Source organism: Sciurus carolinensis, chromosome 10, assembly GCF_902686445.1.
Source record: "Sciurus carolinensis chromosome 10, mSciCar1.2, whole genome shotgun sequence".
NCBI classification, from domain to species: Eukaryota; Metazoa; Chordata; class Mammalia; order Rodentia; family Sciuridae; genus Sciurus; species Sciurus carolinensis.
The window spans coordinates 37703343-37729103 of NC_062222.1; the positions used below are offsets into that span (position 1 = coordinate 37703343).

Here is a 25761-nt window from a genome sequence, read left to right on the forward strand (position 1 = left end):
AGAAAACTGCTCACACACAAAAAGTTTTTACAGAACAGGATGGCAATGGTTGTATTTATGGTTGACCAAGGTGGTGTACATGCAGTCTTGGGGACAGAATGCTGTGTGTATATACCTGATAATGAACACAGTTTTACCCATGCTCTAACTCAAATATCTAAACAAATTAATGCTATCCCTTCTGATTGATTCATTATCTAAATGGTTAATTTCCCTTCTTTCAACATGGTGCCATAAATTATATTTTACGTGCTTTAAATAATGCTATCATGTGCAGTGGTAAGTCCTTGTTCTTTTTTTTCATTTATTTATTTATTTATTTTTGGAGGAGTACAACTTTTCATTTCTATGGTTCTACACAATGTAAATTCCACATCATTCATGTAATCATACATATACATAGGGTAATACTGTCTGTCTCATTCTACTATCTCTCCTTCCCCCACCCTCTCCTGCCCCATTTTCCTCTACACCATCCAAAATTTCTTCATTCTTCTCTTCCCTCCACTACCACCTCCCCTCATTATGTATTGTCATCTACTCAGAGAAAACATTTGGCCTTTGGTTTTTTGGGCTTGGCCTAATTCACTTAGCATGATATTCTCCAACTTCATCCATTTACCAGCAAATGCCATAATTTTATTCTTCTTTATGGCTAATAGTCCATTGTGTATATATACCACAGTTTCTTTATCCATTCATCAATTGAAGGGCATCTCGGTTGGTTCCACAATCTAGCTATTGTGAATTGAGCAGCTTTGAACATTGATGTGACTGCATTACTGAAGTATGCTGATTTTAAGTCCTTTGGGTATAAACCAAGGAGTGAGATAACGGGGTCAAATGGTAGGTCCATTCCAAGTTTTCTGAGGAATCTCCATACTGCTCTCCAGAGTGGCTGCAACTCCACCAGCAATGTATGAGTGTGTCTTTTTCCCCACATCCACGCCAACACTTATTATTGCTTATGTTCTTGATAATAGCCATTCTAATTAGAGTTAGATGAAATCTTAGGGTGGTTTTAATTTGCATTTCTCTAATTACTAGAGATGATGAGAACTTTTTCATATATTTGTTGATCACCTGCATATCTTCTGTGAAGTGTCTGCCCAGTTCCTTAGCCCATTTATTGATTGGATTCTTTTTTTTTTGGTGTAAAATTTTTTAAGTTCTTTATAAATTTTAAGAGACTAGTGCTCTATCTGAAGTGTGTGTGGAAAAGATTTTTCTCCCACTCCATAGACACTCTTTTCACGTTATTGATTATTTCTTTTGCTGAGAAAAAACTTTTCAGTTTGAATCTATCCTAGTTATTGATTCCTGCTTTTATTTCTTGTGCTACAGGGGTCTTGTTAAGGAAGTCTGGTCCTAAGCCAATATGATGGAGATTCGGGCCTACTATTTCTTCTGGTTGGTGAAGATTCTCAGGTCTAATTCCTAGATCCTTTATACATTTTGAGGTGAGTTTTGGACAGGGTGAGATAGGGGTTTAATTTGGTTTTACTGCATATGAATTTCCAGTTTTGCCAGTACCATTTGTTGGAGAGGTTATCTTTTCTCCATTGTATGTTTCTGGCACATTTGTCTAGTATGAGATAATTGTACTTATGTGGATTTGTCTCTGTGTCTTCTATCCTGTACCATTGGTCTACATGTCTATTTTGGTGCCAATACCATGACATTTTTCTTACTATTGCTCGTTAGTAGAGTTTAAGGTCTGGTATTGTGATACCTCCTGCATCACTCTTCCTGCCCAGTCTTGCTTTGGCTATTCTGGGTCTTTTGCTCTTCCAGAGGCATTTCAAGATTGCTTTCTCTATTTCTATAAGAAATGTCATTGGGATTTTAATTGGAATTGCATTAAATCTGTATAGCACCTTTGGAAGTATGGCCATTTTGATAATATTAATTCTGCCTATCAAAGAACACAGGAGATCTTTCTATCTTCTCAGGTACTCTCCAATTTCTTTCTTTAAATGTTCTGTAGTTTTCATTGTAAAGATCTTTTGCCTCTTTGGTGAGATTGATTCCCAAGTATTTTTTTTTTTTTATTTTTTTTAAGGTTATTGTGAATGGAGTTGTTTTTCTCATTTCCCTTTCAGATGATTCATTGCTTATGAAAAATACTTTAGACTTATGTGTGTTAATTTTATATCCTGCTATTTTGCTGAATTCATTTATTAGGTCTAGAAGTTTTCTGGTGGAGATTTTTGGATCCTCTAAATATAGAATCATGTCATTGGCAAATAGTGACAACTTGGGTTCTTTTTTTCCTATTCATATCCTTTTAATTTCATTGATCTGTCTGATTGCTCTGGCTAGTATTTCAAGGATGATGTTAAATAGAAGTGATGAAAGAGGGCATCCCTGTCTTGTTCCAGTTTTTAAAGGGAAGGCTTTCAGTTTTTCTCCATTAAGAATGATGTTGGTGCTATACAGATTCAATGCAATTCCAATTAAAATCCCAACGACGTACCTTACAGAAATAGAACAAGCAATCATGAAATTCATCTGGAAGAATAAGAAACCCAGAATTGCTAAAGCAATCCTTCGCAGGAAAAATGAAGCAGGGGGTATTGCAATACCAGAACTTCAACTCTACTACAAAGCAATAGTAACAAAAACAGCATGGTATTGGTACCAAAATAGACAGGTAGATCAATGGTACCGAATAGAAGACATGGACACAAACCCAAATAAATATAATTTTCTCATACTAGACAAAGGGGCCAAAAATATGCAATGGAGAAAAGATAGCCTCTTCAACAAATGGTGCTGGGAAAATTGGAAATCCATATGCAACAGATTGAAACTAAACCCATATCTCTCACCGTGCACGAAACTAAACTCAAAATGAATTAAGGACCTCAGAATCAGATCAGAGACCCTGCATCTTATAGAAGAAAAAGTAGGTCCAGATCTTCAACATGTCGGCTTAGGACCAGACTTCCTCAACAGGACTCCCATAGCACAAGAAATAAAAGCAAGAATCAACAACTTGGATAGATTCAAACTAAAACGTTTTCTCTCAGCAAAGGAAACTATCAGCAATGCGAAGAAAGAGCCTACAGAGTGGAAGAAAATCTTTGCCAATCATACTTCAGATAGAGCACTAATCTCCAGAATCTATAAAGAACTCAAAAAACTCCAAGAATGCAAATAACCCAATCGACAAAATGTCTAAGGAAATGAACAGACACTTCACAGAAGAAGACCTACAAACAATCAACAAACATATGGAAAAATGTTCAACATCCCTAGTAATAAGAGAAATGCAAATCAAAACCACCCTAAGATTCCATCTCACCCCAATTAGAATGGCCATTATCAAGAACACAAGCAACAACAGGTGTTGGTGAGGATGTGGGGAAAAAGGTACACTCATACATTGCTGGTGGGGTTGCAAATTAGTGCAGCCACTCTGGAAGGCAGTATGGAGATTCCTTAGAAAACTTGGAATGGAACTACCATTTGACCCAGCTATCCCACTCCTTGGCCTATACCCAAAAGACTTAAAATCAGAATATTACAGAGATACAGCCACATCAATGTTCATTGCTGCTCAATTCACCATAGCCAGATTGTGGAACCAACCTAGATGACCTTCAGTTGATGAACGGATAAAGAAACTGTGGCATATATATACAATGGAATATTACTCAGCCATAAAGAATGATAAAATTATGGCATTTGCAGGCAAATGGATGAAATTGGAGAATATCATGCTAAGTGAGATAAGCCAATCTCAAAAAACCAAAGGAAGAATGATCTCGCTGATAAGTGGATGATGATACATAATGCGGCGTGGGAGGGGTTAGTTCTAGGATTAGAGTGAGGATTAGGGAGGGGGGCAAGAATGGGGGAAGGAAGGACTGTATAGAGGGAAAAGAGGGATGGGAGGGGTGGGGGGAAGGGGAAAAATAACAGAATGAATCAACCAACATCACCCTATGTAAATTTATGATTACACAAATGGTATGCCTTTACTCTATGTACAAACAGAGAAACAACATGTATCCCAGTTGTTTACAATAAAAAAAAAAAAAGAATGATGTTGGCCGTGGGCTTAGCATAAATAGCATTTACGATGTTGAGGTATGGTCCTACTATCCCTATTTTTTCTAGTGTTTTTAGCATGAAAGGTATTGTATTTTGTCAAAGGCTTTCTCTACATCTATTGAAATAATTGTATGATTCTTAACCTTAAGTCTATTGATGTGATGAATTATGTTTATTGTTTTTTGGATGTTGAATATACCTTGCATCCCTAGGATGAATCCCACTTGATCGTGGTGCACTACCTTCATAATATGTTTTTGTTTGTGATTTGCCAGAATTTTGTTAAGGATTTTTGCAACTATATTCATCAGAGACATTGGTCTAATGTTTTCTTTCCTTGATGTGTCTTTGTCTGGTTTTGGTATCAAAGTGATACTAACTTCACAGAATGAATTTGGAAGGGTTCCCTCCCTTTCTAGGTCATGAGATACTTTGAGGCATATTGGTATAAGATATTTTTTGAAGGTCTTATAGTATTTGGTTGAGAATCCATCTGGTCCTGGGCTTTTCTTAGTTGGTAGGCTTTTGATGGCTTCTTCTATTTCATTGTTTGAAATTGATCTGTTTCAATTGTGTTTGTCTCCTGGTTCAGTTTGGGAGGATCAGATGTCTGTATAAATTTGTTGATGTCCTCGAGATTTTCTATTTTGCTGAAGTACAGATTTTCAAAGTACCTTCTAATTATGTTATGTATTTCAGTGGTGTCTGTCATGATATTTTCTTTTGCATCACGAATTTTAGTAATTTGAGTTTTCTCTCTCCTTTTGTTAGTGTGACTAAGAGTTTATTTATTTGTTTACTTTTCCAAAGAACCAACTTTTTGTTTTGTCAATGTTTTGAATTGCTTCTTTTGTTTCAATTCCAATGGTTTTAGCTCTGACTTTAATTATTTCCTGTTTTCTACTACTTTTGGTGTTATTCTGTTGTTCTTTTTTTAGGGCTTTGAGATGTAATGTTAGGTCACTTAGTTGTTGACTTCTTATTCTTTTCTTGAATGTGCTCCATGTAATGAATTTTCTTCTTAGTACTGCTTTCATATTGTCCCAGAGAGTTTGATATTTTTTATCATCATTCTCATTTACTTCTAAGAAATTTTTATCTCCTCCCTGATGTTTTCTGTTATCCATGCTTCATTCAATAGCATATTATTTAGTCTCCAGGTGTTGGAGTATTTTCTGTTTTTTAATTTGTCATTGATTTCTAATTTCATTCCATTATATTCTGATAGAACACGAGGTAGTATCTCTATTTTTTTGCATTTACTAAGGGTTGATTTGTGGCATAACATATGCTCTATTTTAAAGAAGTATGCATGTGCTACTGATAAGAAAGTGTATTTGCATGTCGATGGATGGAATATTCTCTATATGTCTGTTAAGTCTAAGTTGCTGATTGTGTTATTGAGTTGTATGGCTTCTTTGTTTAGTTTTTGTTTGGAAGATCTATCCAGTGGTGACCTCAGTGTGTTAAAGTCACCCAGAATTATTGTGTTGTGGTCTATTTGATTCCTGAAATTGAGAAGAATTTGTTTGATGTGCACAGATGCACTGTTGTTTAGGGCATAAATATTTATGATCATTATGTCTTTCTGATTTATGGTTCCCTTAAGAAGTATGAAATGTCCTTTATCCCTTCTGACTAACTTTGGCTTGAATTCCACTTTATCTGAAATAAGGATGGAAACCCCGTTTTTTTACTGAGTTCATGTGCATGGTAGGTTTTTCCCATCCTTTCACCTTTAGTCTGTGGATGTCTTTTTCTATGAGATGAGTCTCTTGCAGGCAGCATATTGTTGGGTCATTCTTTTTAATCCAAGCTGCCAGTCTATATCTTTTGATTGATGAGTTTAGGCCATTAACATTCAGGTTTATTATTGAGATATGATTTGTATTCCCAGTCATTTGGGCTTATTTTTGGTTTTGAACTTGACTTTGTTTCTCCTTTGATTGATTTTTCCTTTAAGGTAATTCCTCCCTTTGCGGACCTACATTGGTGTTTCTCATTTCCTCCTCATGGAATATTTTGTTGCGAATGGTCTGCAACACAGTCTTCCTATTTGTAAATTCTTTTAACTTTTGTTTATCATGGAAAGATTTTATTTCATTTTCAAATCTGAAGGTTAGTTTTGCTGGGTATACGATCTTGGTTGGCTACCATGTTCTTTCAGAGCTTGAAATATTTTGTTCCAGGCCCTTCTAGCTTTTAGTGTCTGAACTGACTGAGAAATCTGCTGATATCCATATTGTTTTCCCCCAGTATATAATCTGATCCTTTTCTCTTGCAGTCTTCAAAATCCTATCTTTATTTTGTATACTAGGCATTTTCATTATAATGTGCCTTGGTGTGCATCTGTTTTAATTTTGTGCATTTCATGTTCTGTAAGCTGCTTGTATTTGATTTTCCATTTCATTTGTCATTTTTGGAAAATTTTCTGATATTATTTCATTAAATAGATTATTCATCCCTTTGGTTTGTATTTTTGTACCTTCCTCAATCACAATAATTCTTAAATTTGTTCTTTTCATGATGTCCCATAGTTCTTGGAGGTTTCTTTCATGATTTCTTACCATCTTCTCTGGTCTACTTTATTTCCAGGATCAAATATTGTCTGAAGTTATGTCTTCCAAGTGATCTATTCTGTTGGTGATGCTTTCCATTGAGCTTTTTATTTGGTTTATTGTTTCCTTCATTTCAAGGATTTCTGGTTTTTTTTTTTTTTTTTTTTTTTTTTTTTTTTTTTTGTGTGTGTGTGTGTGTGTGTGAGAATCTGTATCTCTTTGCTGAAATGATCTTTTGCTTTCTGCAGTTGTTCTTTCTGCTGCTTATTGGAGTGATCGTTCTTTGCCTGTCTGTGTTTGCTCTCTTATCTCATCCTTTGCTTCAGAAATCATTTTAATTATATATATTCTGAACTCCTTTTCTGACATTTCTTCTACCATGCTGTCACTGGATTCTATTAATATAGAATCTAGGTTTGTTTGGAGCATTTTCTTCCCTTGTTTTTTCATGTTGTTCATGTACCTTCCCCTCTAGCAGTGCAGATCTGAGGTATTGTAGTTTTCTGCCTATAGGCTTATAGTAACCCTACAGGTTTCCAAAACCTCTTCTTTAAAGTGGAGATCAATATTAGCAGCACCCAGTACAGACAATATGCAGTCCTAAGCCAAATAGCCCCTATGAAGATGTTAACAATATTGTCATAATAAAGAGAGAGAATGAGTTCAATTATTATCTACAGTATAACAAATAGATTTGCAATAAAGTCTGCAGTTTCTAATGGAGGACAAAGAGGATGGGGAGGGGTATAGGATGTAATGGGATATATACTGTTAATGGGATATGAAAAGAGTATATAGAAGTTCTAAATTGTAGAAAGAGTGAAAGTGCAATCAATGGAGTTGGTCATTAGCATAACTAAAGGGAGAAAGAGACTGAGGAAACAAGTAAACAAAAGGAAAACAGAGCAATAAAAATAGAGAAATAACTTCAAAATATTCAAAAAGGAGAAAAAAATAATTGAACACTATAACAGTCTGAAGAATATCACCTTTACAGTGGCCTACACTCTATCATTCATATATATATATATATGAATGATATATATATATATTTTCCCAGTTCGTAGACATGGTATGACCCTCCATTCCTTCCTTGTGTCACAGAAGCTGCTGGGAGAATAAATAATAAAATGTCCAAAACCTCTTTGTTGAGTCCTCCAAGTTCTTTCTTTGGGATTAGAAAATAGTATATGGGACACTTTGCAGCCCTGGGGTTTATCAACAGGTGGAACATACATGTCACTCAACTCATCACTTTCTTAATACATATTAATTCTTAATTTGACCTTCAGGATATATCTTCAACCTGTTCCAATTGAACTTCCACATAACTATCAGGACCATCAAAATGTTGGGTGTCAAATGCTCTAAATATCAGTGTGCCTTCATGTTTTAGTTTCCTACGGAAATGATCAATATCTATTACCCAGATTTAATCATTATAAATTGTACATTTGCAATTATCATACTGTACCACATAAAGATATACAAATGTGCATGAGTAAAAAAGTTGAAAAAATCAACAGAGAAAAGGAACAATTTTAAAGGCAGGAAAAAACCCTTTATTTTCAAAAGTTGCAATCAACAGAATGAAATGTTCTAGGTAAGCCCACAAGTTTTGAGTGAAGCTTTAGCATAAGGAAAACAGTTTAAAATCACTATAAATGTGCAAACTCCATGATTTTCTACTGTGAATTTTGGTGTCATTGAAAACAGCATTTTGTACAGAAAACTTTATTTTGGCTACTTTAGAGTCTAAAATAATTATTAATCTACTGTAATCATTCCTTAAATTTGAAGGTAATTTATAAATTTTATTTTAAAATTTTACATGCTTTCTACATAGATTTTAATAAGATCTTAGGTTTGTATTTTAAAATAGTTAAGTATTATAAGAGAGTAAAAATTAATCTGGGACTACGAATAAAATGTACAGATATGTTAATTGTTTGTTGATCAGGTTCAGTGTTGCATGTGAGTGTCAGTGTTACATATATACAAAGAACACAATCAAGTCCAAGTCCAGTCTCCCTTCATTTACCTTCCTGACTCTTCTCAATCTCTACCATTTTACATTCAAGTAAGAATTTTTTTTAACTTCCATATGCAACTGAAATCATGCAGTATTTATATTTCTGTCTGACTTAACTCTCTTAATAATTGTCCTCTAGTTCTATCAACTATGCTGCAAAATACGGGATTTCACTATTCTTCATGATTGAGTAATATCCCATTATAAATATAAATAAAATGTTAAAAATATATCAACTTATGACTACAGACATGAAAATCATAGGTGAAATTAATTAGACTGGCAGAAACCATTGATGAAATCAGCTACTAACAGAAAAGTGTATTTCTCCCAAGATCATAATGCAATTTTAAAGCATCAGAACAATACTTGTCTTTGAGGCATTACTATTTTCTTATCAATGATATTTCCATTGCTGATTCATGGATTAAGCTTTTTGAAAACAGATTGAAAATACCCTATCTCAAAGTTGCCCTCTCTTAATGACAAATAATCAAACCCTAACAGATCTCCAGTTGTAACTCAGAAAGACCACATTCTAGTACCTCACATTCATGTAGTTCCTGAAGGCACTAATTAAAAAAATTGTATATATACGTATCTCAGAAAGATTAGGAAAGAAGTTCTTCCCGTTCTCATTCTCCATCCAGTACCAACCCCTACTTTCCATAATCTCCACACAATTGTTTACTACAAGTCTGTGTTTTGCAAAAGCAAAAAAAGAAAAGAAAAAAAACCTCCCCTCTCCATATTTTTGGTCCCTAATTTCCTTAAACTCTTTCATACTAAAAATTTGATACAAGTCTGCATTTATCAATTTGCTATACTCTTTGCTTCAAAAGTACTTTAAATTCACTAATAAAGAGGTCCACTAAAAATATTATTCTAATACTAATAAATTCATCTCATGATATGCTGACTAAATAGGTCTTTTAAATGTTTATAAATACAGTCATGATTTTAGGATTACTATATAAAATTAAATTTAAATAAGTTTCTTAATTTATCATTATTATTTTAAATTTAATTATGTTTATTAGTTCCTTTACATGTAATAGTAAGTTCATTTGAGCATAATTATAGAAGCAAGGAATATAATGTGCTTTAATTCAGTCCCCATTACTTTTTCCCTCACTTCCTCCTTCCCCTGTTCCCTTTCCTCTATTCTACTAATCTTTCTTCTATTTATAGTTTATCTTTTTAATTAGTGCCTTGTGGATATACATTAAAGTGAGATTTACTGTAGTATATTCATATATATACATAGAACATTCAGTAAGACTCCACTGTTCTTCCCTTTTCTCATCCCTCCTCCCCTCTCCTCAATCCCTTTCCACTATTCCAGTGATCACTCTTCAAATTTTATGGAAACTACCCCCACTTTTTCTTTTCTTTTTTCCCTTCTTACTTAGGTCTAGCTTCTGCATGTTAGAGAAAACATCCAATCTTTTACTTTCAAGGTCTGGCTTATTTCACTTAGTATGATGGTCTCCAGTTCCATCCATTTATTGGCAAGTGTCATAATTACATTCTTCCTTATGGTTTGGTAATACTCTAGTGTGTATATATACCATATTTTCATCATCTATTTATTTTTTGACTGGCACCTGGCTTGATTCCATAGCTTTATTATTATGAATTGTGCTTCATTTAACATTGATGTGGCTGAATCCCTATAGTAAGCTGGATCTTAGATCTTCTGGATACATAAGGAGAAGTGGGATAGGTGGGTCATGTGGTGGTGTTGGAGCATCAGGTATCTCCAGGAAAAAGACCCTTATACCTTCCCATAATTAAGCTTCTTCAAAGACCTGTATTTCAAGATTTTTGAGGAATCTCCATACTACTTCCAGAGCAGATGCATTAATTTTCATTCCACCAGCAATGTGTGGTGTTTTGGGGCACAACTTCAGAACAGACCGATCACCACTGAGAAGTCCAAATTTGAGAGTCTTTATTAGCTGGCTGGCTGACTGCCTCACACAATGCCCCAAAAATGGCTTTTGGGAGGATAGCCCCAACCATAGGGTTGCAGGGGTTTTTAAACCATAATTCAGTACATCAATTATAAGAGTCTGTTGCTAAGATTTAAAATACACACTAACATCATGAGATCTAAAATCATAAGCAGAAGGGGAAGGAGGTCAAAATGACCTTTTTTGGGTACAAGTTAAAGAATGGTTACTAACATCTAGACAATCACTGTTGACATGGTACATTGTCTAAGAAAAACGGGAATCAAAAAGAGAACAATTTTACATTATGTAAGAATTGCCATTTTGTGTTGCCAAACATGCTGTGCTAAGCAACTGATGATGAGTACAGAGGTGAGGTGTTCCCATAGGAGAAGCATTTCCTACATAACTTGGAGTCCTCAGGGTGAAAATAAAGTCTTTTTAGTCATTGCCCATATAGCCTGGCCTATAACATTTCCATAGAGTCAAATATGTTAATCCGTCACACATTTTCCCCCACATCCTTGCTACTATTTATTATGTATTAGATTTATAACATTAATATCTTACTGTTTTATGTGAATTATTTTAAATATTGCAAATAATGAATGCATTATTCTGTAACCATTATTACTGCAATGGACTTTTGTGTTTGAATTTGACTTTTTACATGCTAAAATATTTACATAGCAAAGGAATAAATATGTTATAAGAATAATGTTGAATGACTAACAAAGGCAGTCTGAGGATGTTTGTGATTACTATTTAAAGTTATTTACCTCCACTGTTTTGCTGGTGGATATCATATATAAAAACAATTGTATGAATGCTAATTATGCAACTCTAAGGAATTCTCAGATAGTCTATGTGCTTACATAGTCAGCACACAAATGATAAAGTATTATCAGTGATTTTAAAGATGCTCTATATCCTTCCTGATCACTATCCATAAAGAAAACCAACATCTTGACTTATAAAACCGTAGATGATTCTCTTTTCTGATACTGAACTTAAAGTAAATTGAACCATGTAGTATTAATTTACCATCTATGTTTGCTTAGCTTTCATATTGACCAGATAATTTATCTAGGATTTAGCTTCAGATTCTTGCCTCCAACTGATCAGAGATATGGAGCTCTATTTGCAGATAAAATAACAAGACTTTTTTACTAAAAAATCATAGTTAACTTTATTGACAGTACTTAAACATAGCTAAATTTTAGGTCATATCATTAATAAATGCTATTCTAATATGAGAATTATGCTAATCTAATATGGAGATTAGATTGTACATTAAATTTTATGTGACATCAATTGGACTTGTACTTTTTATGCCTTTTAGTATATTTAAATAACCTTCTAACTTTATTCTCTGTAGTTCTCAAATTGTGATCACAATTGTAGGATTAGTATCATGAGTTTTTTTGATATACATTTTTTCTCTGTAAGCCTCAATTTCCTTATTTATAAAAGCATTTAATAATAGCACAATAGATTTGTGTTTGATTAAATTTGGAAGAGCAAATGTACATGAGCACCTAATGTAGTGCCTGGATTCCAGTAAATAGTTTATTATTCTCAATAAATAGTTTATTATTAACAACTATATGCTTCATTCATTAAAACATTAAGAATTTTTTATGGACTTAGAATATAATTGTGCATTCTCACACACAATTCTATTTATTCCAACAATTTTTTCTGATAACTTTAAATGTGAATGAGCAACTTCATATAATTAACACATACTGATATATTACTGACATAGGACTATATAAAGTAGTATTTTCTTAAATTGTTAAAAGCAAAGTACAATATATAGATAATTTGAATGTGTTGCTTAACTTAGTATTAGCTAACATTGTGAAAACATTGTGTTTTTAAGTTTCTTTATTCAAAGTTACAGCTCAAAGTACAAAGGAATTGAAATTTTTGGCATATTTCTTGGAGTAATGGAGGAGAGCAAATGCAAAGAAATTAATAAGATACTTACTAAAAATAATGATGAATAGAAAATGAAACAATTACATCTATTATTAAAAATATCAAATTTATTTTCAGAGAAAATAGACATATTTCACTAGTCAAAAATATTCAAATATGACTAAAGTGTGATTAAAATGAAAACACAAGTGAATATAAAGTCTATTGTGTGGGTAAAGCCAATCTGTCACAAATGATTCATATAACTTTTCTATCCTAAATATTTGATATTTAATTTCATTAGATTTTAATCAGATGACATCCTATAATTTTAATATACTCAAAAATGACATGAGGCAAATGAAATAATGTGAGGAAATCATAAACTATATGGAAATTTTTAAAAAATCCATAAAATGCATGTAAACAAGTTCTTTGAATGACAGAGTGAATCTCCTATCAAGGACAGAATGCAATCAGCATATTCTCTTTCCAAATAAGTCCTCTGAATTGTCCAGAGCTGCCAGATACAGTCCATTTCATTAAACTACAGAGAAACATGAATGAGAAGCAATAAAGAGCAATTTGGCAGCAGTTTCAGTTAATATGAATAAAATACCTTTGCTTGCCCTATTCATATAGTTCTCAGGGAAGAAAGAGATTTCTAATTCTGAAGCATTTGTGGTTATCTGAATGTATCATTTTAACATCCTCTTCATTTCTAACAAATTAGAAAGATAGTTATCATATATAATGAAAAAATATAGTAATAATATGCACAAATCTAGTATAATATGCATGTATGGAGGGTTAGGAACATGTTTTATAATTTATTAATTAATTGGAACATAATTTTAAGTACTACTACTAACGTTCTGAGAAAATGGAAATGTTGAACAAATAATAAATTCAGAATAGGAAAATTAGCTTTGGAAGGACCTAAATTTGCTGTTGGTTTCTATTACTAACTTGCTGTACAAATTCATTCAAGTTATAAGTTCACTGGACCTGTGTTTATTTTTTTTTCTATAAAAACTCAGTCCAACTTAAATTATACATTTACTTAACAAAAAATTGTCAGATATTAGTCCAGTACCTTAACAATAAGAAATGAAAGACCAGCTGGACATGGTGGCACATGCCTATAATCCTAATAGTTCAGCAGGCTGAGGCAGGAGAATGGCAATTTCAAAGCCAGCATCAGCAATTTAGCAAGGCCTTATACAACTTAGTGAGGCCCTGCCTGAAAATAAAATATCAAAAGGGCTGAGGAAGTGACTTAATGATTAAGCACCACTGGGATCAGTCCTTGGTAGAAACATAAAACCAAAAAACAAAACAAAACAAAACAAAAAACACCAAAACTGAGTAAAAGTCAAGAACAAAACAATTACCACATAATTAATATTTTTCTAGAATAGGACTGTATGATACACAGCAGAAAACAGAGACGATAACTAGTAGATTCTGCTGGATTCTGTATCCCAAGTGATGCAGGGCCCAGGGGAATGTTCACCTCACCCATTTGGAAAGAAGGAAGGGAAGAAGAACAGAAGGAAGGAAGGAAGGAGAAGAAAGAAAAAGAAAGGAAGGAAGGGAGGAAAGGAGGGAGGGAGGGAAAGAAAAGAAAAATGTATGTTAGAGAGAAGGATTGTCTGGATATATCTTAAAGTATTTCATACAAATAATTAGTACTTCTAGTCTTTTCTTGATAAATTAAAAACATATAACAAGATTATGAGCTGTCTGGAAGTTGATTCCTAGTTAAATCTTATTTTTCAGGAAGTGTGGAACTAGTAAAACTTTTGCAAGTTTGTATCTGTTATTTCATTATCCTATGACAATCTGGGACCACATATATACTATTTAAATTTAATAAAATTAAGAACCAATGAAAACTATTCATACTTACTTGTGAGACTTCCATGATCCTAAGAAGTAGTTAAATTTAGATTCAGAATTATTAGCTTTAAAAATGAATATTACACATTAGCTTAGCATTTAAAGAGTTTCCTAATTCTAAGGGGTAGAATAGCTTTAAAATAGAAATGATTTTTAATGTGATATAAGTGATCTTTTGTATATTAATTTTCCATGATCAGAAGCATTTAGAGAAAATAAACATTCACTAGAAACAACATGACTATCTTCCAAGAGTTATTTATATTCCCATTTCTTTGGACATTCTCTAAATAACCTACTTGTTATCCTTCTGTCCTGTAGAAATAGTCAAAATATTTGACAGATGTCCTGTGTATAGAAATTCTTATCTTCCTCATTAAATTATAATGAAAGAGCCATCTCAAAATAGTTCATTAGTCTGGATTCTCCAGAGAAACAGAACCAATTGTGTATGTCTGTCTCTTTCTGTATGTGTGTACATGGATGCATAGAAAGAAAGAGAAATTTATTAGGTGTTCGTTCAAATAGAAGTGCAGGCTATCCCAAGATCTTGTTAGCAAATCAGAGACCCAGTAGCATATAATCTTGAGAAACAAGAAAACTGATAGCAGAAATTCCAGATTGAGACCAAGTCCAAAAGCAGACTGATGTCTCATCTCAAGGACAGTCATGAAGAGAAGGAAATTTTCTCTTATTGTCTTTTGTTCTATCTAAGTCTTTAGTAGGAGGGATGAGGACCATCCAAGTTACCTGTAGCAATGTTCATCACGTGGTATACTAATTAAAATGCTATTATCTTGCATAAATATTCTCACATACACAGCTAAGATGATATTTAACCAAATATCTGGGCACCCTGTAGTTCACTCAAGTTGACACACAAAATTAACCATCACAGTTATTTGTTCTTATTTCTTCTAAAATTTGATCACTCGAATTTTTGTTTATGTATATAATGTACAACTAAAATGTCTGTGGCACTTTGTAGCAAGAAGTTAATGTTAAACAAATTCAACATTCTTTCCCCCTAAATTCCTAATATTCAGAGGTTATTTTTAAACCTAAGTGATGAAGTCAGTTTAAATTTAACATTTAAAACTCGGCTATTATAAAAATACTCGACTGTTGCAGAAGCATAGCGCCTTCTGTAAAGCCTGATAGAACTCTCTCAAGGGTAGTGTGCATATATTTTATGACTTTGTCTACCTACTAAATTGTTGGGACTATGAGATCCAAATTGATATCCCTCTGTACTTTTTCCAGCATTTTATCAATTGACAGAGTATAGTAAGTATAAAGAAAGTGGATACTGCTCATCTGATTTCTCAGGAAACTTAAAAGTAGGATTACAGATTTCATTAAAAAATTAGTGTTCTTTATAAAACTATACATAATCAGTATTTCATTAAATACTTATTATTTCATTGAAATCATAGTGTTTCTTCTCACATGAAAACATCTGTTATTCATGGAACCAATTTCATAATTAAAATATATTAAAAATTCTTTAATTTGTTAAATCTTTAGATTATTGCTTAAGCTTCCCTTTCAAACATGCTTTGAAGAAACAGACTTCTAGGCACTAAAGATTTGTGTCTATGATGGATTTGAATTGAAAGCAGGAATTAATGTACTGTATCCTAAAAGATTTGCTTGTCCACTAATTTTGTTTTTCAGAAATATGTTTTGGAATATTGTTTTCCCCAAGTAATGTTCAGAAATATATTCCTTTTTATTTGTGTTTTCTTTGGCAACTGAAGTGAAAAATCAGGTTTCATTGACTCAGGTCCACAGATTGCAAACCTAGAATCCTCAGTAGCCAAAGGTATTAGTGTCAGTGTAGGTTTATACTAAAGTGTTCAAGAAAATTACTAAAATTTTCAGTACATATAATATCCCAACAGTATAACAGTCAGAGAAGTTTAGAAATATGACTTGAGAAGTTTTACAAGCATTCTCTCTTTAAAGAAAGGTGCCATCATGATGAACTCAAAGCTCATCCTGACCTTTGGCAAAGGAATAAGAGGTCTCAATCAATAAACACCTTTTGCTTCTTTTATCATCTCCACAATGATGGCTACATCTATTATGAAAATTTTAATTAAGTAAAATGTCAACTTTTAAAACTTGGTGTCTCCAACTTTTAAAATGAGAGATGTTTTTCCTGCTAATTATAATTTAATTGAGTCTCAAAAATAACTAACAGTTACTAATGGTTCTACAAAAATTCTATTGGGTTTAAATATTTTACATTAGTAATAACTAGATTTTCATTTTACTCCTGGCTTTATTCATCCCCTCCACTATTTCCCAAAACCACTTCACATGGGATAACTGTAATCAGAAATAATGTGATGAAAATAGAATATTTTGCTTTTACCCTGACTTTGGAGCTGTTAGTCAAGAAAAGATTTGCAGAATTAAGGTTTTTTTATTACTTATTTTTTCCTTTTGGTTTTCAGCTAAATTCAGCATAGCAGAGTTTACTGATGACCTTAAAGAAGTTAGTGTTCTAGACAGAGCCAGAGCAGCAAAGATGAGTTTAGTTTATAGGTTTGCAAGCAATTTATATTTGGAGAAGGAGGAAAAAGTATGTATCTAACAGGGCTACAAAACTGGAAAAACATCATGAAAGGATAATATTACATTGAGGGAAAATAGAAAAAATACATAAAATGAGGAATATGATAAAATTTCTTGCAATAAATTAAAGAATCAGAATCAGTCAGGAATATATGATAAAATGATAAAATAGATCAGGAGGTAATTTTTGCTCTCTAAAACATAGTAAAGAGTTTAATTGATTTTCTCCCTACGAGTAATGCAGCGTTGCTGGCGCCTGAGAAGGGCGGAGAGTTTTGTGATGAAGTGGAAGGAGGGATGTATGAAGGCGCCGGGAGGAGGCTTGGTTGGAACTTTGGAGTGGAAAGTTAATGTGAGGCACTGCTTCTCCTGACCGAGGGCGTGAAATCGTGAGATCATCGTGGAACCTTCAGCCTTGAAATTTAAAAACAATGGAGAAGACTCGAGAAACTGTCCAAAGAATTCTTCTAGAACCCTACAAGTACTTACTTCAGTTACCAGATTTCTCACAGGAAGTGAAACTTTGTCCCTTTTGGATATGTGATGTAAACAAGTGAGAATCAAACTTTCACAGGCATTTAATCATTGGCTGAAAGTTCCAGAAGACAAATTACAGATTATCATTGAAGTGACAGAAATGTTGCATAACGCCAGTTTACTCATCGATGATATTGAAGACAACTCAAAACTCCGACGTGGCTTTCCAGTGGCACACAGCATCTATGGAATTTCATCTGTCGTCAATTTTGCCAATTATGTATATTTCCTTGGCTTAGAGAAAGTCTTAACTCTCGAAAATCCAGACGCAGTGAAACTTTTTACCCGCCAGCTCTTGGAACTCCATCAGGGACAAGGTCTGGATATTTACTGGAGGGATAATTACACTTGTCCTACTGAAGAAGAATACAGAGCGATGGTGCTACAAAAGACAGATGGACTGTTTGGATTAGCAGTCGGTCTCATGCAGTTGTTCTCTGACTACAAAGAAGATTTAAAGCCATTACTTAATACACTTGGTCTCTTTTTTCAAATTAGAGATAATTATGCTAATCTGCACTCCAAAGAATATAGTGGAAACAAAAGTTTTTGTGAAGATCTAACAGGGAAAATTCTCATTCCCTACTATTCATGCTATTTGGTCAAGGCCTGAAAGCACTCAGGTGCAGAACATCTTGTACCAACGAACAGAAAACATAGATATTAAAAAATATTGTGTACATTATCTCAAGGATGTAGGTTCTTTTGAATACACTCGTAAATACTCTTAAAGAGCTTGAATCTAAATAAAGCCTATAAACAAATTGAGGCACGTGGTGGGAACCCTGAGCTAGTGGCTCTACTAAAGCACTTAAGTAAGATGTTCAAAGAAGAAAATGAATAATATTAAGTCATTCTTGATGGGCTAGATACCTTCTTTTAGTTAATTTGCTTTTCTTTTAGCCTGTCACCTTATCACAAATTTGGACCAAGCTTTAGTCTTCAAAAACTGAGTACATAGGGATGGTCTGAGTGAAACTGTTTTAATGTAGAAACCCCTCCATATATGTAATATAAAGCTGAAAGAATGGAAAAGAATCACATTTATATAGGTCTAATTTGAATGTCAGAAGTTGTGGCAGGACATTGTGACCAGTCTGCCATACTGCCATAAATGTTCTATTGATTATGTCAATAAAAAGGACTAGCTTCCAGGAAAAAAAAAAGAAGAGTTTAATTATTTATTTTTCAAGAATATTTTATGATGTGCTAGATTTGCTCAATTTTATTCTAAGACTTAAAATATAGATCTGAGTGGTTAGCAACTCATGATAGTTTATGTTTTTCCTACTTTTTGATGTTTCTGGTGTCTTTTGTGTGGCACTATGAGAGTGTGAAAGCAAAAAATAACATTAATTTAAAATATTTTAAATATTATTGATCTCTGAGTAAATTGTTTTGTATCAAATTCTGTGTCTGTCTTTTCAAAAATTTGTGTTCTCTTTAAAATATTTTCCTTTTTCTGGAATCTGTTTTGAATTTAATATTTATACAAAACAGTTGTTTTTCAAAATTCTAAAGAAAATTTAAATCCTAGGACTCAACTCTTCTTTTTTCTTGTCTCTTTTTTCTCCTATTCCACAGTTTGAGCCATTCTGTTTTTTTTCTTTATTAAAATTTTTATGTGTTCTAATTAGTTATATGTGACAGTAGAATGCATTATGCATTTTGATAAATCATACATAAATGGAGTATAATTTCTCATTTTTCTGATTGTACATGTTGTATGATCACATCCTTCATGCAGTCACCTATGGACATGAGGTAATAATGTCTGTTTCACTCTACTATTATTCCTACTCCCATACCCTTTCCCGATCCTTTGCTCCCCTCTCCCTATTCTAAAGTAACTCTTTTCTTCCCTCGCACCGTCCCTATTGTGAATTAGCATCCGCATAGCAGAGAAAATATTTGGCCTTTGGTTTTTTGGGTTTGGCTTATTTTGCTTATTTTTAACATTATATATCTGAAACCTGATCCTGCCCCTTCTATCTCTAATTCCCTCTTTTATATATTTATTAGATATTTCACAAGGTTGTCCTATAGCTTTCAAACTTATCATGAGCTAAATCAAACTTCTCAGGTAGAATACTTCTGGGTAGGTGGTATGGTTTGGATCTTGAGTGTCCACTAAAACCCCATGTGTCAAATACTGTTCCCCAGCATGGTGCTATTAGAAGGTGGTCAAATCTTATAAAACCTAGTGGGGAGTGTTTCAGGTCATTTAGGGCATGTCCTTGAAGGGGATAGAGGGACCTCAACTCTTTCTTTTTTCTCTTTTTTGATTCTTAGACATATGGTGAGTGGTTTTTACTATGTTCCTCCAATCATTACCCTCTGGCACTCTCACCAAGGCCTAACAACAATTTAAAAATAGGCCAATTGACTATTGACCATAAGCTTGTGAGTCAAATGAAATCTTTTCTCTTTTGAAGACATTTATCTCAGTTAATTCTTATAATGAGGGAAAGTTGACTAACTGACACAGCAAAGTGGAGCTGCCCCTTAAATCTATCCCAGTGTTTGTTTTGGTATTGCCTGTGAACTAACAATGTTTCAGCAAATTTTCAAATGATTGCAGGAAAAAAAAAAAAAAAAAAAACAGAAGTAGAATAGTATGTCATGGCACATTCATGAAAACTATGTAAAATCAAAAATTTCATGTCCTTACATAAAAGTTCTATCAGAAAATACACATGGTGATTTTTTTTTACATATTGTCTAGTGCTATAAACATAGAGATTCTATGCTCAGCAAAGCCTAAGTATTTGCTCTCTTGTTCTTTATAGAAAATGTGTGATAACTCCTGATGTAGGACAATTATATGAGGGTGATGGTATCTTTATTCCCAGTACCATGAACTGGGAACATTATAATTTTCTCACTCAAAAATTTTTATTTAAAGAAAGAAATATTGGTGCTATACATCTTACTTTCTTTCTACTTTCTCTATTTTTTATTAGTAATCTAAACTCTTATGAAAATCTTTCTCTTTAAACTTCAAGTCTTGTTAGTTTTGTCTCATTTGTGTCTCACAGTTTTGTCTTTCAACTTTGTCCTTTGTCCTTGTCTTGCCAGGTTTTTATTATGTCACAACTGTAATGAAACAACTGTAATGAAAATACAATGGATTTATTTGTTGTCACCATCAATTAATTCTGTATTCTTCTGTTTTCTGAAGTTATTTTACAAATTTTCCATTTTGAAATGGAAAAAAATAATTTTAGAAAAAATATTATTCACCAAATATTGCATATCACATAAAAAATTTCAAAATCATAATTGATCCTCACCAAAACCTTTATTTATTTTAGTTTCTAAACAGAAATTAATGGAACTATGCTCCTTATGTGTAAAATACACACATTATCGGAAGAATAACTGGCATGGATGACTGACAGGTGCTAGAGTACGTAACACATCCAACATGGGCATGGAGATTTCTAGGAGGAGCTCATTGGAATATGCTTTGCTTAACCTAAAGACATTCAAATCAAAGGTCAAAGCCCTTCTGACATTGGTCTATTAATTAGATATTCAAGGAAAGGACCAGTGGAAGGAAGAAAAACATGATTCTGAAGCAACTGTGAAGTCAAAGAGGTAAGAGAGAAGTCTGTGATAAATGTATAAATAGTATATAATTGATGACTGACAAGAATGCCAAATTAATAGAAACTGCAGATACTTTCAGTAATCATAACAATTCTCTCAGACATTTATGTTTCAACTTATGTTACATGCAGTTCATGTTTCACATAATTACGGTTACTGTCTTTTCATTTATAGTTTATCTGGTCATTTGGCCTAATTCTTTAATATCTCTACAGTTTTCAACATTTGTAAAGTGTGAGCATTTAATTGACTGTGATAATAAACTTTCTGTAAGTCAGATTCCTGTTTTTCATTCAATGATTTTGTAGGTTTTGAAGTGCTGATGTTAAAGATTGCTTTTGAATAAGAAGGAGAACAATGGTTATGGATATGGTAACTTGAGGATTCTGTGTATATGTGTTTATAAAAATTGCAGTAAAATTGTGTGTTTGTGTGTATGTGTATAGAGAGCATGATCTATTTTATTGATTATATACACTATCACATCATGTAATCTATAAATTTAAGCATTTGAATCAATTCCTACATTTTAGTTTTTCTTCTCAATTAATTGACCTATGTTATCAGCATTATATGTTAACTTTTTCTGTTTCAAGATTGAGATTTGCTTTGGTGTTTTTATTTTAGTCTATTCAGGACATGGGTTTTAGAATAACTGGTCATTTTTTTTTTTATTGTGAACTACTGGCTTCTTTTCTAACTCACTCCAGAGATATTAATTCACCCAAATCTTCCTGCATGTTTTTAATAGGATGTCCCCTGTCTGAGAATCATTACCTTATTTTTGAAATACATAAAGAAAATATCTTGGACTTGAATAGAAAATTAAGGCATAAAGCAAATAGTATCCATTCATTTATCCTTTCATTTAATACACCATGTGCTCAAAACTGTGCCCTAGCCTCATTTTGTACTGTATTCATAGTGGTTATCTGAAAGGGACAAGCTAATTTTTGCCCATTTCTTTATTCAGGTTATTTTTGTGGGGTTCGCTTGATATTTGTCCATTTATAAACATGCTCCTCGAATTTGGCTTATTTACCTAGTACAATAGTAGGTTTAAGAAAAGATCCTCAACAGTGAGATTAAACTAACAGCCTAAGTGTTCACTTGAGACCCTTGGACTGTGGATGAGGCAGTGTTGAAAAGACATAAAGGCTGGCTGAAGTCACAGGCAACCCTACAGAATGAGACTATAACCTCTTTTCACATACTATCCACACTCAGAAAGTCAACTGCAATTTTACAGCCTCTTGGAAATCATTAGTGACAGTACTCAAAAAATAGAGTCCACATTCTGTGTGGGTCCTCACCTTAAATTGTTTAGTGAGATCATTTAATTTTTGCCATCCAAGGGCATGAAGAAGGGAAATATTGTCAACCTCTTTCCTACCAACAGTCAAGAACATCAGGTCTCCAAATCACCATTTGCACTCCAGGAAAAAGATCAGGAATTCTTTTTTGGGCACGTGGTACATTTGGAATGAACCAGTTAAGACACCAATAATTTTGTATGAATTTTAATATTACCTTTCCTCCCTAAGCACTTGTTTACTGACAGTTAGATGACCTAAGAAAAAATATGCCTTGGAAGCAATTGAAAAGGAAAGCAGATTTTCAACTACTGGGGCCATATTAAACATTCTGCTAATTAATGGTGGTTTCATAAAATGTTCATTATATTACAAGAGACACATCCATGGAATATGGTTCCTAGAGAGATTCCTGCCTTAAGAACAAGAGAGATATATTATATCATATTGCTGAGCCATTTTTCTAGCTGACAAGGGCAATTTTTCAGTCATAGCACTACATACAGAACAGCACATAATGGGTGGATAGAGCAGATGCTAAAATTTAGTCAGACATAAATCTCTTTCACTTTATCTCCTTTAGAATACAGAGAAGACAAGAAGAAACACAAATAGCTCAGTGCACAAACATAAATAATGGGTGTTTCAAGAAAATTTAATACCTCAATATTGAGATCATATACATGTTGCAAGATTGACATCTGGAAAAATAAATGATGTTTACTGTAATAAGGTGACAACAATTAATTGTCTTGACATTTCCCTTAAATTTCAACATAATACAAGCACAGAATGCATGAATATTTTTCTAATTTTGTTAACCTCTTCATACATAAAATTATTCCAGTTTCAGTCTATGTGTTCATTCATGTCATGTGTGCAATAAAAATCTTTCCATTCAGTATATAAATTAGAATTTATTATATATTCCATACTTGGCCCCAAACTGAATCATTCAAAAATCCTAGTAACATATTCCCAAGAGCAATATTTAGCCTTTTCACTTTTATATTTTCACATTAGATCACATCAAGAATCTAATGAGAAAATTATTCTTCCCATACGAACCTTTGTCCTAATACTCTGTTACACATTGATTTTTCTCTTGTCTCTATAATTAATCAAAGGGAACAAATTAATTTTCAATTTATTTATATGCAGATTTTACTCCTTAATTATCTTTGACTCCCCATTCTGTTGAAGAGGTAGTCATTTCAAACATTTTTCATTTATTTAATACTCTCCCAGTATATAAAACAATGGATATTGAATGACAAATTATTTTCTTTTTAAAATAAGTGTATTCTAGTTGTAAAATAATACCTGTTTATATAGGAAAAATGTTGTCAATAGAGAAACTTACAAAAAAGAAATTAAAAATCACCATTAACCCCACTATTGAAAACAATGCTAATATTTTAATAAAGATATTCTAATTTTTCTGTAACAGTGATATATATATACTTATATGTCTATATATAGACACATTTTATATATACATATATGTATATAATTTATGCCTTGATTACAAAACTAGGCAACTTCTATAACAATTGTCTTTTTATTTTGAAGTGAATATGTTATAGTTTGTATGTGATGTCTCTCAAAACTCCCATGTAAGACAATGAAAAAAAATTTAGAGGTTAAGTGACTGGGCTATGAAGTCTTTAACACAATTGGTGCATTAATCTGATGATGGGAATTAACTGGGTGGTAATTGTGGGCAGGAAGAGTATGGCTGGAGGAGATGGGTCACTGGGGTTGTGCCTTTGAGGTTCATATTTGTCCTTGATGAGTGGAGCTCTGTCTGCTCCTGGTGCCATGTGCTGAGCTGCTTTTCTTCACCATACATTTTTGCCATGGTGTTTTGCCTCTCCTGCGGCCCAAAGCAACAAAGTCAACCATCTATGGACTAAGACCTCTGAAACTGTGAGTGTCAAATAAACTTTTCCTCCTCTAAAATTTTCTTTTCAGTTCTTTGTTACAGAGACAAAACAGCTAACCAAAACAGAACCCATCCAAACTTTTTCTTTATGTAATATATATATATATATATTTTGAACTCAGGGGTACTCAAACACTGAGCCACATCTCCAGTTCTATTTTGTATTTTATTTAGAAACAGGGTCTCACCCAGTTGCTTAGAGCCTTCTTGCCCTTGCTAAGGCTGGCTTTGAACTTGTGAGCCTCCTGTCTCAGAATCCCCAGTCACTGGAATTACAGGCGTACAGGTGTGAGCCAGGAGCCTGGCTCTTCATTACCTTGTGTCTCCTCCTTTCCTTTCCTCTTCTTTCCTGTTTTCCTTCTCTCCATTTCCTTTCTCTCCCCTCTCCTTTCTTTTATCCATATAACCTAGAAGGGATCTTGCATAATCAAATCTGTGCTGAGTTTTTGTTTGTTGTATTAGGCCAGGAGAGTAGAGATTGGTAGTCGTTACATGCCTTGGAGTATTCTGAAATTTTTAAGCATATATTTTAGTAGTATTTTTTATTGTCATATAAAAAAACAATAACATAATAAATGGTATCACAGGCTGATACTTGTTTAAGTATTCAGGGAGACTCATTTCCTCAAGTACTTGAAAGTTCAAGGTCAGTTTAATAAATTCCTTTCTGTAGGAGTATAGTTTTCTTTGATTTGCTTATTTCATCATTTGGTTGAATTTCCTGAGCCTGTATCAAAAGGCACCAGTAGTGACAGATTTTATAAACATCAACCACATTATGTAGAAGGAGAATGTTCATGTTCCTGAATTTCCATCCAGTATTCTAATTTCATTCTGAAGTAATCATCATTACTTTATAAATACCATGAGTTGATGGATTTAATCCCATATCAATGGAAGTCACAATAGCAATGCAAACAAATTCACCATAGTTTTTAGATCAAGTTAGATTCACTACTTTAGCTGGATATGAAGCCAGTGGTGGTTAAACCATGGGAGAGTGGTGAAAACTTGGTAATAAACAGCCATAAAAGCCAATATGGATTATTACAAGCACAGTACTTCTGAGGCAGCACAAATTATGATGCCAGAAAAGTGTTGGAAACATGAGTACAAGAAGGGAAATAGACTCATCATTCAGATATGAAACCAAGAATATTACATTGCATGAAACCAGTTTAATGAAGAGCAACACGGAAAACAGTCAAAAGGGTCTAAGACTAAGGTAATTGATCAAACTTCTCTAAGCGCCCACAGTTTGACATCATAGTGTCTTCCTTGAAGAAGAACATGGGAATAACTGGATTCATTCATTCAGTCAGGCAGACACCAAATGTTCATT

The 25761-nt window shown here is 33.2% G+C and overlaps 2 pseudogenes; one reads left to right on the plus strand and one right to left on the minus strand.

The window, feature by feature from the left end:
• The window catches only part of LOC124994171 (KATNB1-like protein 1), a 70546-nt pseudogene extending 53135 nt beyond the window's left edge, over positions 1 to 17411 (minus strand).
• LOC124995080 (geranylgeranyl pyrophosphate synthase-like) lies at positions 17388 to 18393 on the plus strand (annotated as a pseudogene).
• Positions 18394 to 25761: the final 7368 nt, after the last annotated feature.